The 18,358-nt window shown below is 44.4% G+C and overlaps 1 long non-coding RNA gene across 1 annotated transcript in view; it reads right to left on the minus strand.

Moving 5' to 3' along the window:
* Window positions 1-7,122: 7,122 nt before the first annotated feature.
* LOC126473143 (uncharacterized) overlaps window positions 7,123-18,358 on the minus strand; it is a 1,059,929-nt gene continuing 1,048,693 nt past the window's right edge. Inside the window, exon 5 of the long non-coding RNA XR_007586417.1 lies at window positions 7,123-7,196. This is a non-coding gene — a long non-coding RNA (uncharacterized LOC126473143). The remainder of the gene's footprint in view (window positions 7,197-18,358) is intronic.

An 18,358-nucleotide genomic window follows, 5' to 3' on the forward strand; every position in this document is an offset into this window, starting at 1 on the left:
TCGTGGCCGAAGCACACACGCTGGCTTGGGCGACTGCTCTTCGTGAATCGACGCTGGACATCAGGCTTTTTCTTCTCAATCACTGGCAACCAGCTTAAATGTTGCCAAACGTAAAACCGCGCGCGTCACAAAATGCTGAAACTTGCTGTCCTATACGACTACAATCAGTATCAACTGTCACTCTTACAGGTACGAACACACTTTTATAGTTCTCTGTATGTCCATCCTGTTAGAGATGGGTGCGGGACTCGGGCTGTTCGATAGGGGATGTCAAATTAAAATCCTTTCAGCCGTCAAGTTTCCAACCTTATTTTACTTAGCAACCAACTTCAGCGTTTAACAACTGTATATACACTCCTGGAAATTGAAATAAGAACACCGTGAATTCATTGTCCCAGGAAGGGGAAACTTTATTGACACATTCCTGGGGTCAGATACATCACATGATCACACTGACAGAACCACAGGCACATAGACACAGGCAACAGAGCATGCACAATGTCGGAACTAGTACAGTGTATATCCACCTTTCGCAGCAATGCAGGCTGCTATTCTCCCATGAAGACGATCGTAGAGATGCTGGACGTAGTCCTGTGGAACGGCTTGCCATGCCATTTCCACCTGGCGCCTCAGTTGGACCAGCGTTCGTGCTGGACGTGCAGACCGCGTGAGACGACGCTTCATCCAGTCCCAAACATGCTCAATGGGGGACAGATCCGGAGATCTTGCTGGCCAGGGTAGTTGACTTACACCTTCTAGAGCACGTTGGGTGGCACGGGATACATGCGGACGTGCATTGTCCTGTTGGAACAGCAAGTTCCCTTGCCGGTCTAGGAATGGTAGAACGATGGGTTCGATGACGGTTTGGATGTACCGTGCACTATTCAGTGTCCCCTCGACGATCACCAGTGGTGTACGGCCAGTGTAGGAGATCGCTCCCCACACCATGATGCTGGGTGCTGGCCCTGTGTGCCTCGGTCGTATGCAGTCCTGATTGTGGCGCTCACCTGCACGGCGCCAAACACGCATACGACCATCATTGGCACCAAGGCAGAAGCGACTCTCATCGCTGAAGACGACACGTCTCCATTCGTCCCTCCATTCACGCCTGTCGCGACACCACTGGAGGCGGGCTGCACGATGTTGGGGCGTGAGCGGAAGACGGCCTAACGGTGTGCGGGACCGTAGCCCAGCTTCATGGAGACGCTTCCGAATGGTCCTCGCCGATACCCCAGGAGCAACAGTGTCCCTAATTTGCTGGGAAGTGGCGGTGCGGTCCCCTACGGCACTTCGTAGGATCCTACGGTCTTGGCGTGCATCTGTGCGTCGCTGCGGTCCGGTCCCAGGTCGACGGGCACGTGCACCTTCCGCCGACCACTGGCGACAACATCGATGTACTGTGGAGACCTCACGCCCCACGTGTTGAGCAATTCGGCGGTACGTCCACCCGGCCTCCCGCATGCCCACTATACGCCCTCGCTCAAAGTCCGTCAACTGCACATACGGTTCACGTCCACGCTGTCGCGGCATGCTACCAGTGTTAGAGACTGCGATGGAGCTCCGTATGCCACGGCTAACTGGCTGACACTGACGGCGGCGGTGCACAAATGCTGCGCAGCTAGCGCCATTCGAGGGCCAACACCGCGGTTCCTGGTGTGTCCGCTGTGCCGTGCGTGTGATCATTGCTTGTACAGCCCTCTCGCAGTGTCCGGAGCAAGTATGGTGGGTCTGACACACCGGTGTCAATGTGTTCTTTTTTCCATTTCCAGGAGTGTATGAACAGATACCAGAAACTGTTATGGTAGGAAGAAATATTTTGAAAATATTTGTTGCTGGACGCTCTTCTACATTTCACTGACGGTACAGTGTCAAGATTTAAGGTTATGGAATTAATGGGAGGGCCTGGTGTACTAAATATGAAAAGAACTTTAGCTTCCATTGACCGCAGGAAAAATCAGTCTTGGAAGCCACCAAAGAAGCAAGAAGTCTGAAAAAGAAAAGGGGTGAAGAGCACCACCAGAAACAAGGTGATTATTGATATAGGGTGCCTTAGTGTTATGCAGGGTAGGTGGAGAAACAACTTGGCTTTCCCGAAAGTTCGCTTTTTTTATATTCTAGTATACATAGGTTAAAGACTATTAAGGATACGGAGCTGAAGTTTTGTATGCTGTCTTAAAACATACTTAACTAGAAAGCAGACTATTCTCATTACTTAAATTTGAAAATTAAAGACTTTATCAAATAAAAACTATGAGTTAATTACTGAAACATTTGATTATCACTGTTAAACATTTTTTAAACGGTAATTTATGATAGAAAAATCTTTTTGAAAGTGTACCTTAAACATAACTATGTAAAGAACGCTCAGAAAAAATCAAGCTTTTACTTTGTTTTTATTTCGAGATATGTGTACCTATTTTGTGCATTAAATAATTAAATTACTTTGTTTCACTTGCAGCACAAAGTGAAATTCAGAAAAACGTGTGAAACCTAAAGATGTAGTTCGTACATCAAATTGTTCCCAAAATATCTTTTAAAAGATAGTAAGCATAACGTGGCCACCGAGCGAGGTGGCGCAGTGGTTAGACACTGGACTCGCATTCGGGAGGACGACGGTTCAATCCCGCGTCCGGCCATCCTGATTTAGGTTTTCCGTGATTTCCCTAAATCACTCCAGGTAAATGCCGGGATGGTTCCTCTGAAAGTGCACGGCCGACTTCCTTCCCCATCCTCCCCTAATCCGATGAGACCGATGACCACGCTCTCTGGTCTCCTTCCCCAAACAACCAACCAACCATAACGTGGCTTTACAGCTTTCTTTGACCTACACTATACAGAAAACTGACAAATTTATCAAATTACCCCATTGTGTACACGAACCAATCCCCTTAGAAACAGTCGTGTGACCCATTTTAGAACACGGCTCAATTGAGTGGCACCCATTTATGCATTGAAGGGCAGCATTAATTATTACTGGTTTGGTTAACCGCGAGAGAGCGTAGCAGAAATTCTAAAAAGCGTGAACTAGCAGACACTCGCAAACGACCTTGCGAATGCCTACTTACGAAGTTTCAGAACCATCATTATATGAGGAATATTTTACAGCTGTCTACAGTTCTCTACTGTATGTACTACAAAAAAGAAACCAATATTACATTAATTACAACGCCCACAGATTCATTTAAACAGTTTTTCCTTCTGCGTTTCATACACGACTGGTACGGGAAAAGTTACAGTAAGAAGTACCTTCTTCCATCCACCTTGGAGAATGAAGGCTGAAGGATATGGAAGACGTGCTCGAATTGTTGAAAGATGGGGAAGGAAATCGGCAGTGACGTTTCCAAAGGAACGATTTCGGCATTTGCCTTATGCGATTTAGGGAAATCTCAAGAAACCTAAATCTGGATGGTCGGAAGGGGATTTGAACCGACGTCCTCCTGAATGCGAGTCCAGTGTGCTAACCACTGAGCTACCTCACTCGACGTTCTTTCGAACAGTATGGATGTAGATTTACATGGTCTATCATTACAACGATCAATCATATCAGTAAATCACTCTTGTTCCAGAAGGCACGCTTCACTCACAGTAAACTTCTAATGTCCGCGTTTGTGAAGACGTCCAATGAATATCATAAGAATCGCTTTATTCAAGAACCACAGACTCGAGTAAAACACACAGGAATGCAAACAAAATATGAAGAAACTGCAGACTTTGGTGTCTTGAACACATTTTAGATTATTGGAAAAGATTTCCGATTTTGCTGCACTTCGACGTCCTCTTGTCGACCTCTGGTAAGCCTTGGGAACCTGTAAAAATGGTATTGCGTCAGTGACTGGCTGGAAAGCACGCCATACTAACTGTACTGCATATCGACGTTGGTCTCAGCTCGTACTCACTGACTTAACAGGCCATCGTGGTTGTGATGGCTTTCCTAACACCCGGAAAAAAAATTTAATCCCCATCAGGACAAGGTCATTTTATCGACAAGTGAGGTGAAAGGTATTGTAAGGGTATACGCTAACAAAATCAGACGAAATGAAACACGCATATTACAGTAAAATGTGCCCAAGCAGTTGCATCAATACACAGTGTATCCTCCTCCTCCGGCGGCAGTGCAGGCGTGTATTCTTGCAAAAAAACGGTCATAAAGGTGCAGAATGGCATCCTGCGATAGATTGTCCCAGGTGTCTCGAAGATTTCGCTGCAATTCAGCAAAAGGTTCTTGCAGGCCTTGGAGAACTAATAAGCTCCCACTTCATGATGTCCCACGTCTTCAATTGGCGAACTGACCGCCTTCGGTAGCTGAGTGGTCAGCGCGACGGAATGTCAATCGTAAGGGCCCGAGTTCGATTCCCGGCTGGGTCGGAGATTATCTCCGCTCAGGGACTGGGTGTTGTGTTGACCTAATCATAATTTCATTCCCATCGACGCGCAGGTCGCCGAAGTGGAGTCAACTCGAAAGACGTGAACCCAGCGAACGGTCTACCCGACGGGAGGCTCTAATCATACGACATTTACATTACAATTGGCGAACTGGGATGACATTTGGCGATCTTGCTGGCCAGGGCAGTAACTGTACACCGCGGAGAAGACGCTGTGTCGCAGCAGCCGAATATGAACGAGCTTTGTCCTTCTGAAAATGCACATTACCTTCCCGTCAAAGTTATGACGGTAGCAAGGTGATAACAACCTGTGAAATGAAGCGATCACTGGTTACTTTATTCTACAGAAGCACAAAAATCATGACCGTCGGTTGCAACTGATGGTCCCCCAACGCTATGAAGCCTGCGGTGGGGCCTGTGTGTCGTAGGTCAGTGCACTCTGGAAAAGGCAGCTCCCCATATCTACGCCATAGGCTTGTATGTCCATCACTCACATACGGACAGAACCTACTCTCATCACAGAAGACAAGAGAGTGCCGTCCAAACTCCAGTCAACTCTGTAACGACACCACGTCTGCTATGCTGGGTGGTGTCTTGGTGTCAGTGGTTGCTTGACCAGAGGTATATATGATCTTAACCATGCTACAAGTAGACGCTTCCTAATGGTCCGAGATGACAACAGTTGCCACATGTTCCTAGAGATCGTCCCTTGATGGTGTGCGGTCTGCTAAGGCTGATCGCTCGACGCGTCGATCTTCACGTGCATCTATACTACGCGGACGTCCAGAACCTGGTCCAGAGGTATGGGAATATTTTACAGACCGCTGTTGACCTCAGCGACACACGACCGATACATTGTGCCCAGAAAGTGTAGCAACCTGTCCATACGATAATCCAGCTTCCCGCCGACCCACAGTGCGAGCCGTTTCAAATGGCTGAAGCTGTTCATCATGAGTATCTACTTGTCTGTGAGACACGGCTGCTCCCTAGAATGAATGTTGCTCTGCTCGCCTCTAAACTCAGTACAGTTACTGGCTGCAGAGTCAGAACAGAGGGTGAACCGACAGTCCTCCTGAGTGCCATCTGTTCACAGATGACCGTGACAAATTAAATCACTAAACTGCAGTCACTCAGTATGCGGTCACACAGTGTACTTAAAACAATCCAAAGGAGATCAAAGAGACGAAACATATTGTAGAAATTGCTACGACGTGTGAACACTCATTTATTTATTACCGCTATATTGTTCTTCCATAAAAGTGAAGAAGTTAGCATCTAAAGCACTGGCGAAGTCTATCACATTGAGTTGTGGGTCCTAAAGTACTGCTACAAAGGTTTGCGAATTGATGTTCACTCCAAAGTAGTCGGTAAAGAAAGAATTCCGCAAGAGGATCTGCAGCGAATTGACGCATGGTGCAGGGAATGGCAATTGAATCTCAATGTAGATAAGTGTAATGTGCTGCGAATAAAGATCCCTTATCATTTAGCTACAATACAGCAGGTCAGCAACTGGAAGCAGTTAATTCCATAAATTATTTCGGAGTACGTATTACCCTCGTGGTCTCACGGTAGCGTTCTCGCTTCTCGAGCACGGGGTCCCGGGTTCGATTCCCGGCGGGGTCAGGGATTTTTCCTGCCCCGAGATGACTGGGTGTTGTTGTGTCGTCTTCATCATCATCATTCATCCCCATTACGGTCGGAGGAAGGCAACGGCAAATCACCTCCATTAGGACCCTGCCTAGTAAGGCGGTGCTGGTCTCCCACATCGTTCCCCTACGCTCTGCAAAGAAGCATGGGACTTCATTACCATTAAGAGTGATTTAAAATGGAGTGATCATATAAAATTGATCGTCGATAAAGCAGATGCCAGACTGAGATTCATTGGAAGAATCCTAAGGAAATGCAATCCGAAAACAAAGGAAGTAGGTTACAGTACGCTTGTTCGCCCACTGCTTGAATACTGCTCAGCAGTGTGGGATCCGTACCAGATAGTGTTGATAGAAGAGATACAGAAGATCCAATGGAGAGCAGCGCGATTCGTTGCAGGACCCTTTAGTAATCGCGAAAGCGTTACGGAGATGATAGACAAACTCCAGGGAAAGACTCTGCAGGAGAGACGCTCAGTAGGTCGGTACGGGCTTTTGTTGAAGTTTCGAGAACATACCTTCACCGAGGAGTCAAGCAGTATATTGCTTCCTCCTACGTACATCTCGCGAAGAGACCATGAGGATAAAATCAGAGAGATTAGAGTCCACACAGAAGCATACCGACAATCCTTCTTTCCACGAGCAATACGAGACTGGAATAGAAGGGAGAACCGATAGAGGTACTCAGGGTACCCTCCGCCACACACCGTCAGGTGGCTTGCGGAGTATGTATGTAGATGTAGTTAACACGCAGTTTACAATTAATTGATGTCATCAGAAAAGAGAAACGGAGGAAAATGCAGTCATTCTCACGGCATACTTTAACCTGGCATTATTGGACCCAACGGAAATTTTATTTCTCTCATATTTCTTTCCTCCAGCGTAATTTACAATGTAATAGTAGTGAGTCCAACATCGGTGTTGGCGGGTCCAGCCGAGGCGTTATGCTCTGTGTTGTGCAGTCATCAGTGATACGCAATTCGGCTCCGAAAGCCCACATGGATGATGTTTCGTTAAATGGGTCGCACGAAGACAGCATTGAAGTCTGCAGCTATCTCCCGAAAGGTTGCCCTTGTGTCACGTTGAATGATTCTCTTCAGTCGTCGTTGGTCCCGTTCTTGCAGTACCAGGTTCCGGCCTCAGCGATGTCCCACCGCTCTTGCGCCGACTGTAACAACACGTTCAAGCTCACTTAAATCTTGATAACCTCAAATTGTAGCAGCAGTAGCCGATCCAACAACTGCGCCAGACACTTGTCTTAGATAGGCGTTGCCGACCGCAGCGCCGTATTCTGTCTGTTTACATACCTCTATATTTGAATACGCATGCCCATATGAGTTTCTTTGGCGCTTCAGTGTATTTACAGACGAAAGTTTTAAACAGCTATATCGTTAGTCAGAATCAATTAGTACATGATATGCGTTAATTTTTGTTTTAAAACGGACCCACCTAGTAAGTAATATATCAAGTAAACTGAATTTTTATACATTTTTCTTATTACGTTCGGAAACTACGAAGAAATTTTCATACCACTGCACTTTGAGTCCGATGAATGAAAGTGAATATGACCTAAAAACAATCCAATGAATTACATGTTTCTGACACAGTACGTATAGATATCAACGAAGTAAAATCAAACTACACACTCGTCATCGAACGGTTGAAGCAGATACTAGAGTAACCGCGAAAATGCAGTGTTCATTTGGTGCTTACTTCTAAATGACAGGCGCCAGAGTTCGGAGAAAATCGGTCAGAATGACGTCAAGTTATTTTAACTCTGGTTTTCCCAGCTGTTATTGTCAAGCTCTTTACGTAACCGCTCGAATGGTCACAAATTTATCACGATTTCGGCAGAGACGTGATACCTTGCCTGACGTATACCTATTTACAGATGCAATTCGGGGCCTTGGTCCTAGCTACATGGCCATCGAACAATTACGACAGGCATAATCCACTATCAGTACGGAATACGAGATCAAAGGCAGTCTCTCACCTGTTATTACTGAAGTCCTTAGCTGCAGCAACTGTCTGCTGTGCACGGCCCCTCTGTAAGTAGACATCTTGCGACGATGATTAATGGACACATGACACGGGCGAATCATTTAGCCGAACCTACAGTTGGTTTTCCCCCCGGGTTTCCTGTGACCCTCTCTTGGGTTCACATTCTTTTCTCTTCTGTATCTGTAAACATTTAGTATTACTTCTGAACGTGCTACTACTATGGAAAATTATTTGTGGCCCCAGATACAGTTTATTTTCCATGATGGTCATGTAATATCGATAAACGAATAGTACTACTATCGGACTCTGTGTTGAGGAGAAACTACGCAATACCGCTCCCTCCAAAAGTCTTAGGAATGGCTTGAGGACTCTACGCTCGTCACGTTGATCCTTCGTTATCAGTCTGAACTGCCATACAGGAAAAATGAATGGTCAATAAATAAAGACATGAGTCTTCAGTTCGACCTCTAAAATGTTTTACTTCACGAGGATATCAGTTGAAAATTAAGATTGTCCTTATATTTTAATTTAGCTTTTCGCATATAAAAGATTTCGAAAATCTGATTAAAAATAAATTTTAGACTACAGATTGATAATAAATGTAGCCATGTCCGAAGAGGACACTTAGTTTTTCGATTATGGGGACGTTGAGTCACTGATTTTTAAGATCTAATCACGGCTTTAATCCTGAAATAGTTTATCTTTTCAGTAAACTACGCTATGATCAAGACAGCGATTCCTGCCGTTAATATGCATAAGGAGAGTACCAGTCTTCTCCAAGTGACAAACTGACGTCATTTCACAAAGAACTGACGATGCGTTCTTTTTGTATCCATCTGATCATTTTTACTCTTTATTAAGCTACCGATCACGATGTTGCATTGCATCGTCATCAACCCCTTGACAAAAGTAGATCGGATGACGACCAACCCCATGTAGTCATTGTAGGAGCCACAATAATTGGCGTCCACAGATTTCAACTCTTTTTTTCGGTGCTGGTTTTGACGTTACATTACAACGTCTTTAGTCGCTTAACAAAATTAGATAGGATACACCGCTGTCTGCAAATCTGTAATAAAAACGACGTGATCCCTTTGTGCAACTGCTGATCTTTAATTGCTGAACGGAAAGGATCGCGTTGTTGAGGATACGGGTTCCAGTTACTTAATGCCGACCCCTATTTCGACTCGCACGCGAGACTGGATTACTACTACACTTTGGTCGAGGGGCCTGACGGTGGCGTAGTGAAACGCAGAAACTAGTCGCATAAATAAATTAAATTTAAAATACATAAGGCTAAAGGTTTTTTTTAACTTTACATTTTGCGATATGGGGATGTGAGTTATCATGAAGCAGGAGAACCCTTTGTCGCAGTTTTTGCGGACGGTAATTTCCGCCAGATATGCACTCTCATACATATTCCTAATTCTCCGATGGATATCGACGTGTGTTTGTTCTTTGACAGCCATGAAAAGAATAACAGCACGTTGGTCCTGTTTGGATGCGTTTGGTAACAACGTCGGAATAGTTCACGTTTCCGCATTTACTTCATGCACGGCGGAAAAACACGAATGCCACACTGATAATTTGTCTACATATCGGTGCTTATATATACTCTGATCGGAGTCGCGACACGTTGCATATACGTTGCGGCAACGCCCCCAAACGGAAACTTTTTGGTCGCCCCTTATAATAGTTCTTGAAGAAATCGTTATGAAAAATAATTCATAGATTATCATCGGGAACGATGGAATTTTGTTTTCTGAAGGCCAAAGAAGTAAATAAAATAAGGTCTGATTTTTTTTGCAGTTATTATCATTTCAATTAAAAATTTTCAAAAAGATTACTAAAATAATTTGTTGCCTTCTTAATGGTAAAAGGACCTGCAACCAGAGCAGACTTTTTTGGAATATTAGAAAGTGAATCAAAATATCCCTAAAGTGGAATGGTAAAACAGGGAACACTGCGATGTGTTGTTGGTACTGGTGACACCGATTTAACACTTAACAGGTAGTAATGAAAGTCAAGCCTTATCCTATCAATCTGAAAAAAAATATTACTTCATAACTTCATATTAACTCTTCGACATGTACCTGCGAAAGAAATAAAGTTGGTAGAGCACTTGCTCGCGGAAGGCAAAGGTCCCGAGTTCGAGACTCGGTCCGGCACACAGTTTTAATCTGCCAGGAAGTTTCATATCAGCACCCACTCCGCTGTAGAGTGAAAATTTCATTCTACAAACAACCCCCAGGCTGTGGCTAATCCATGTTTCCGCAATATCCTTTCTTCTAGGAGAGCTAGTTCTGCAAGGTTCGCAGGAGAGCTTCTGTGAAGTTTGTAAGGTAGGAGACGATGTACTGGCGTAATTGAAGCTGTGAGGACGGGGCGTGAGTCGTGCTTGGGTAGCTCAGTTGGTAGAGCACTTGCCCGCGAAAGACAAAGGTCCCGAGTTTGAGTCTCGGTCCGACACACAGTTTTAATCTGCCAGGAAGTTTAATAAAAAATGATTGTGAAACTTTATATTTCAGATGTGGCAGTTACAAATTTATATTAATTAATTAACGGCGTGTGACGTGGGCCTCCCGTCGAGTAGACCGCTCGCCTGGTGCAAGTCTTTCGATTTGACGCCACTTCGGCGACTTGCGCGTCAATGGGGATGAAATGATGATGATTAGGACAACACAATACCCAGTCCCTGAGCGGAGAAAATCTCCGACCCAGCCGGGAACCGAACCCGGGTCCTTAGGATTGACAGTCCGTCGCGCTGACCACTCAGCTACCGGGGGGGACACAAATTTATTTGAATACCCTTCAAAATGCAGTTAGTTCAGAATTTAAAATGCTTCAGATAGAGATATGTCTCAGACAAAGAGGCAAGGGTTATCAGAAATTTATCTCGTTCACGATCCTTTTGGAAGAAGGAACTATACACAAAAGAATTCGTTGCCGCGTACAATCATACTAATGTAAAGCCAAGTGTTTGGCTCCAGCCGCCTTTGGCCATCCTCAGATCATAAAACACATATTTTGGTACAGTCCCACCCCTGAATATATCATATTCACAATATCGTCTCTGAAGTAGCGAGAGTGTGCTTCACGACTCGCCGATGGCCGATGCTGGCCGAAATCAAACAGGTCGCTTTAAATTTGTATGATTATGATGGACAATAAATTATTTTCAAACCAATCAGTCACTTTTATTTCGTCTCTACGGTAATCTCGTTACCCTGGTAACTAATATCTGGCTATTGTTTCATCCTTCACGAACACCCAGTTTAGTGAGCAGATAAGACGTCGGAACGCATCACTTAGAGGAATGGAGGGTCGCGTGGTAGGCAGTGCGTGGCCGGCTCGCGGCACGTGGACACGGCACGCAGTCGGCACGTGGAGTGGCGCGTGGCGGAGAGTGAATTATGCAGGGCGGCTGTTTCCCCTCGCGGGCAGCGCACCCATCAATCATTGACGCTCGCGGCACTCGCCGCTGCGAGCCCCACGCCGCCGCACGTTAGGAGGCCTACCTGTCAGGGGCGCACGTGTCTGCATCCAAGTCCACGGCCACCGATGTTGACAGATACCTCAGGAAAGTTCTACTCACGCCGCAACCTGAAACTCGTCATTCTCTAATCCCGTACTAAACTGCCTTCTTTTTAACTCGTCAAAGGTATTGGCCATACGTGAAGTTCGTCAAAAGTTCCATCATACACGATATAAAGTGAAGTTTCGAGCGAGGACTTTTTCATAGGGAGGACGCAGCTTGTCATCATGGATGGAGAGTCATAATCAGATACAGAAGGAACTTCATCTCTGACCCAGGAAAGTGCGCTGGAAACCTTCATGTTCATATTGTATATTAATGACCTTGCGAAAAATATTGATACTAACCTCAGAATTTTTGCAGATTATGCAATTATCAGTATGGAACTGCTGTCTGAAAGAAGCTATATTAATACTCGGCCAAATATTGATAAGATTTCGAAGTTGTGTAAAGATTGGCAGCTGGCTTTAAAGGTACAGAAATGTGAAACAGTGCACTTCACAAAATGGAAAAACGTACACTATGTGATCAAAAACATCCGGACACCTGGCTGAAAATGATTTACAAGTTCGGTAATTCTGGAATTCAGTATGGTGTTGGCCCACTCTTAGCCTTGATGACAGCTTCCACTCTCGCAGGTATACGTTTAATAAGATGCTGGAAGGTTTCATGGGGAATGGCAGCCCATTCATCACGGATTGCTGCACTGAGGACAGATCTAGATGTCGGTCGGTGAGGCCTGGCACGAAATCGGCTTTCCAAAACATTCCAGATGTGTTCTAGAGGGTTCAGGTCAGGACTCTGTGCAGGCCAGTCCATTACAGGGAGGTTATTGTCGTGTAACTACTCCACCACAGGCCGTGTATTATGAACAGGTGCTCGATCGTGTTGAATGATATAATCTCTTCCCCCGAATTGCTCTTTAACAGTGGGAAACAAGAAGATGCTTAAAACATCAATGTAGGCCTGTGGTGTGATAGTGCCACTCAAAACAACAAGGGATGCAAGCTCCGTCCATGAAAAAGACGATCACGCCATAACACCACCGCCTCCGAATTTACTGTTGGCACTACACACGCTGGCAGATGACGTTCACCGGGCACTCGCCATACCCACACCCTGACATCGGATCGCCACATTGTGTGCCGTGATTCGTCACTCCAAACAACGATTTTCCACTGTTCAATCGTCCAATGTTTACGCTCCTTACACCAAGCGAGGCATCGTTTGGCATTTACCGGCGTGATGTGTGGCTTATGAGCAGACGCTCGACCATGAAATCCAAGTTTTCTCACCTCCCGCCTAACTGTCATAGTATTTGCAGTGGATCCTGAGTCAGTTTGGAATTCTTGTGTGATGGTCTGGATAGATGTCTGCCTATTTCACATTATGATCCTCTTCAAGTGTCAGCGGTCTCTGCTGTACGTGTCCCTTCACGTTTCCAGTTCACTATGACACCGGAAACAGTGGACCTAGGGATGTTTAGGAGTGTGGAAATCTCGCGTATAGACGTATGACACAAGTGACACCCAATCACCTGACCACGTTCGAAGTCCGCGAGATCCGCGGAGCGCTCCGTCTGCTCTCTCACGATGTCTAATGACTACTGAGTTCTCTGAAATGGAGTAACTGGCAATAGGTGGCAGCACAATGCACTTAATATGAAAAACGTATGTTTTATGAGGGTGTCCGGATACTTTTGATTACGTAGTGTAACATCCTTGTGACTACAATATCAATGAGTCACAGTTGGAATCATGCAAGTGTCTGGGTGTAACGCTTTGTAGGGATACTAAATTAACTGATTACATAGTCTAAGTCGTGGGTAAAGCACGTGGTAGACTTCGGTTTATTGATAGAATGCTGGGGAACTGAAATCAATCTACACATGAGAATGCTTACAGACGCGCGTGTCACGCAATCTAGAATATCGCTCAAGTGTGTGGGACCCGTAGGAAATAGCATTAACAGGGGATAGTGACTGTATACAGAGAAGGGCAGCACGATTGATCACAGGTTTGTTTGATCCATGGGAGAGTGTCAAAGAGATACTAAAGGAACTGAACTAGAAGACTCTTGAAGGTAGACGTACATTACCACAAAAAAGTTTGTTAACAAAGTTTCAAGGATCAGTTTTAAATGATGAGCCTAGGAAAACACTACAACCCCGTAAGCATCGCTCACATAGGGACCGTGAAGAAAAGATGAGAATAATTTCAGCACGCACGGAGGCATTCAGACAATCGTTCTTCCCCGCGCTCCATACGAGAATGGAACAGAAAGAAACACAGATAACTGGTATAATGGGAAGTACCCTATGCCATGCCCTTCACGGTGGCCTGCAGAGTACAGAGGTAGATGAAGATATAGAACCAGCGAAGCACAGTGTCTATGCCCGCTCTATTTAAGGGAGGAAGTAAAGGGCATTAAAAAAAAAAATCATCCAGTTTCACAATACTATTACTTTTCTCTGGTTGAATGACGGCAGAAATTTGGGGCGAATTTCTCGCATATGTGTACAAAGATTTTATTTTCATAAGAACCTGTGGCTTAAAGCTATCGACTGAGATTAGTAAAATTCCGGTTTTGAACCCAGTTATTGTTTAAATTTTGAGTAAATATCCTCAGAAATGGCGACCGAAGACTTCCGTCATAAGGAGTCATCCTGGCCCTGCTAACGAGTTTGTCAAAGAGGGCAGAGGAGCGGACCGAGGTACAGGGCGTTCTCTTGCCCTTGGTATGGAAAACTGCCCCTAAAAGGCAGAAGAATCAGCACTGACGAACGGAATGAGGATGCAGAAGACAATGGAAATCACTGCATTAACGACACATAATATGTATCTACAGGACCTCTCCATTGTCAGATATTCCTGATTAGACTCCCTTTTAGATCACCGGAAGGAGTCTGCCATGTGGGAGGTGACCACGGAGAAAAGATGAGACAACCAACGAAGGGAGATCATACTACGAATCGGAGCATAGAACGTCAGAAGTGTGAAAGTAGCAGGAAAGCTAGAAAATCTCAAAAAGGAAATACAAATCGTAAATGTAGATATAGTGGGTGTCAGTTGAGTGACATAGAAAAAAGATAGAAATTTCTGGCCAGATGAATACAGGTAAAATCAACAGCAGCAAATAGAATAATGAGAGTAGGTTTCGCTATGAATAGGAAAGGAGAGCAGAGCGTGAGCTACTGTGAACAGTCTTGTAGTTTTTTTCGTCAAATTCGACAGCAGACCAACGCCGACAACATCTGTTATAATATACATGCCGGGATCGCAAGCAGAATAATGAAGAAACAGAAAGTATACGAGGACATTGAACGGGTAATTCAGAATGTAAAGGAAGAAGAAAATCTATTAATCGTGAGGACGAGAACGAAGTTGTAGGGGAAGAAATACAAGAAAGGGTTCTGGGAGATTGAGAGCTAAGCAGTGCGAGTGACAGAGGAGGAAGACTAATTGAGTTCTTCAATAAATTTCAGATGGTAATAGTGAATACTCTACTCTGAAATAACAAGATAATGAAGTATATTTGAAAATGGCCCAAGACACAGAAAGATTACATCATGGTCAGACAGAGATTCTGAAACGATTACAGCATTGTAAGCGCACCTAGGAGAATATATTGACCAGATCGTAATTTAGTAATGATGAGTACATTGTTTAAGAAAATCGCACGGAATAATCAACGGAAAAGGAAGTGGGATACTGAACTGAGGAAATACGATATGCGTTTGGAATACGTTAAGGATGTAGATACTGCGATAAGGATGTAGATACTGCTATAAGGAATATCACGGTGGCAGTTAAGTTGAAGAGCAGTGACATCTCTACAAAGGGCAATTACAGGTGGTGACCAAGCAAGGTAGCTCAGAAGAAACCTTAGGTAACAGAAGAAATATTCAATTGATCGATGAAAGAAGAAAGTAAAAAAATGTTCAGGAAATACATGAATACATCAATATAAATCACTCAGGAATGAAATAAATAGGACGTGCAGAGCAATCAAGACGAAATGACTGCAGGAAAAATATTAAGAAATCGATAAAGAAACGTTTGTCAGCAGGTCTGACTCAGCACATATAAAAGTCAAAACAACCTTCGGTGAAATTAAAAGCATGTGCGATAAAATTGAGCAAGCGTGGGAATTTCATTGTTAGACTCAGAGGAAAGCGCGGGTAAGTGGGAAAAGTAAAGAGAATGCCTTCATGAGAGGGAGGACGTATCTGCTGAATTGACAGAAGCAGAAAGGAAGACGTTATACATCCAGTAACAGTGTCAGAACTTAAAAGAGCTCTGTAAGACTTGAGATCCAAAAAGGCACAATGGGGAAAGTGGCAACCAAACGACTATTCATATTGATGCGCAGCACCTATGAGGCTGGCAACGTCCCATCAGGCTTTGGGAAAAATATCATCCACACGACTCCGAAGATAGAAAGTGCATAAAAATGGTGTGAGACAGCAATGCACTCTTTTGCTTGTTGGTCGGTTGGTTGATTTGGGGGAGAGAACAAAACAGCGAGGTCATCGGCCCCCATCGGATTAGGGAAGGAAGTCGGCCATGCCGTTACAAAGGAGCGATTCAGGCGTCAGCCTGAAGCGATTTAGGGAAATCTCTGAAAATGTGAATCAGGGAGCCTCCCAAATGCGAGACCAGTGCTTACAAACTTTTGTAACTGCTGTTCAGTGTACACTGGAGGAAGAAAAAATCGCAACACCAAGAGGGAGTTGTGCGTTATAAATTAAAGTTGATTGGTTTGTTCCTATATCTGTAAAATGATATCTATTAAAATTTCGCGCCATTCGCATGAGAGTGGAGCCACTATGAGGATCAAATCAGGTTTGCTTGAAATACACGAGCAATGGTCGTGGTGATAGTTATCTTTGGACATGTTGAGTTGATGTTAGGTGAGAATGCGTTTATGGCGACAAGGGCGCCACTATCAACACCTCGCTGAGTTTGAACGAGGTCGTGTGATAGGGCTACGAGAAGCCAGATGTTCCTTCTGCAATTTTTCAGAAGGACTTGGCAGGAATGTAGCCACGGTACATGATTACTGGCAACAGTGTTCACGAGAATATACAGTCAAAAGTAGATTTGGCTCCTGGCGGCCACGTGACACCACTGAGACGGAATACCACCGTGCTCAGCGTATGGCTCTGGGGTATTGTACTGCATCTGCAGCAGCAATCTCATCAGCTGTTGGCACCATAGCGACACAACGAACTACTGCAGAGCGGTTTCTTTAACGACAGTTCCGAACCAGGTGCCCTGTAGCATGCATTCCACTGACCCCAAACCACCGCCATTTTCGACTAAGATGGTGTGGAGCGAGAGCTCCTTGGAGGGCAGGGAGGAGGCCTGCAGTGTTTTCTTATGAAAGCTTGTTCTGCCTAGGTGCCAGTTATGGCCCTGTGTTGGTTAGAAGAATGCTAGCTGAGGACCTGCAACTAACCTGTCATGTTGCTAGACACATTGGACCTACACCTGGAGTTTCTGTGAGGGTTCAATTTCGTATGATAGTAGGAGCAGTCTCGTGGTTATCCTACGCACCCGGACAGAAAAATAGTACGTCAGTCTGGTGATTCGACCTGTTGTGCTGCCATTCATGGACAGCATTCCAAGGGATGTTTTCCAACAGGATAACGATCGTCCACATACTGCTGTCGTAACCACATCCACACCCGGCATTAACCGTCCCTATATTGACAGACTAAGTGCAACAAACATGAAACTCCCACAAACTGACATCCGGCACTTTTACAGCACAATGCCTGCACGTTTGCATGCTTGCATTCAAGTCTCTTGCGGTTGGTTGTTAATTTCACAACCGCAATTGCGTATCTTTCCCTTACATTAACCTCACCGAAACATCTTACCTAGACAAATTATTTCATTACTCAACTGTAATGTTGATGCATTAAGTTGTTCTGAAAGCGGTGCTGATATTCAAGATAATAATAGCGGGTTAAAAGCTGTGAGCTATCTGGGTAAGTTATCCTTGCATTACTGAGCAACTGTTTCACCAGGTATTCCCTCTAGTTTACCAAATTGCCAACCAGACTAACACTAACTATAATCTTTTAATAGTCATCTTACGACAACTGGTGATCTATTTTTATATATATAATTTAAATAAAAAGAAATGAATCAGTTCATATTTAGACATTTATTTTAACATTGATCATTGTACCGTTAAAATTTCAGCATATTAAACTTGATTCATAACTAAACTGGTGCCTTATTTAGGATTGTGAAAATGTGAGTTTGTAATCTTCTGGACACACATCAAATATGGAACCAAGATTGAGAGGCTGCATACATCCCTGCATTCAAAAAATAACACACGAAGAACGTTGTAACATATGCAGGAGGAAATTAACCACAACCAACCGATTCAATTTTCACCCAAAGAAGTTACGGTCGTAGATCAATATACCACACACTGGTATATTAAATTCATACTAATTGTCTGTGACATCTTCTCGAAAAGAATAGCTGAGGGCTACTTTGATGCTTACGCCATGTGCTTCACGTGGTCAACTTGGTTCACACAAAGAGTGTAACACCACAATAATTTTGAGAATTAAAATAAATTACATCGAAAAGAAAAACCTCAAACTGGTTACTATCGTCATACTATTAACCTGATGGGTCAAACAATTATATAAGCACGTGGTACTGGTCTCACAAAGTACACTCCACGTGGGTTCAACATAAAGAAAAGTTGCTACACTGAAAAATATTGTCAAGACGAGATGTCATAATCTCACGCACATTCGCATTTAA

The sequence above is a fragment of the Schistocerca serialis genome, chromosome 4 (genome assembly GCF_023864345.2).
Source record: "Schistocerca serialis cubense isolate TAMUIC-IGC-003099 chromosome 4, iqSchSeri2.2, whole genome shotgun sequence".
NCBI lineage: Eukaryota > Metazoa > Arthropoda > Insecta > Orthoptera > Acrididae > Schistocerca > Schistocerca serialis.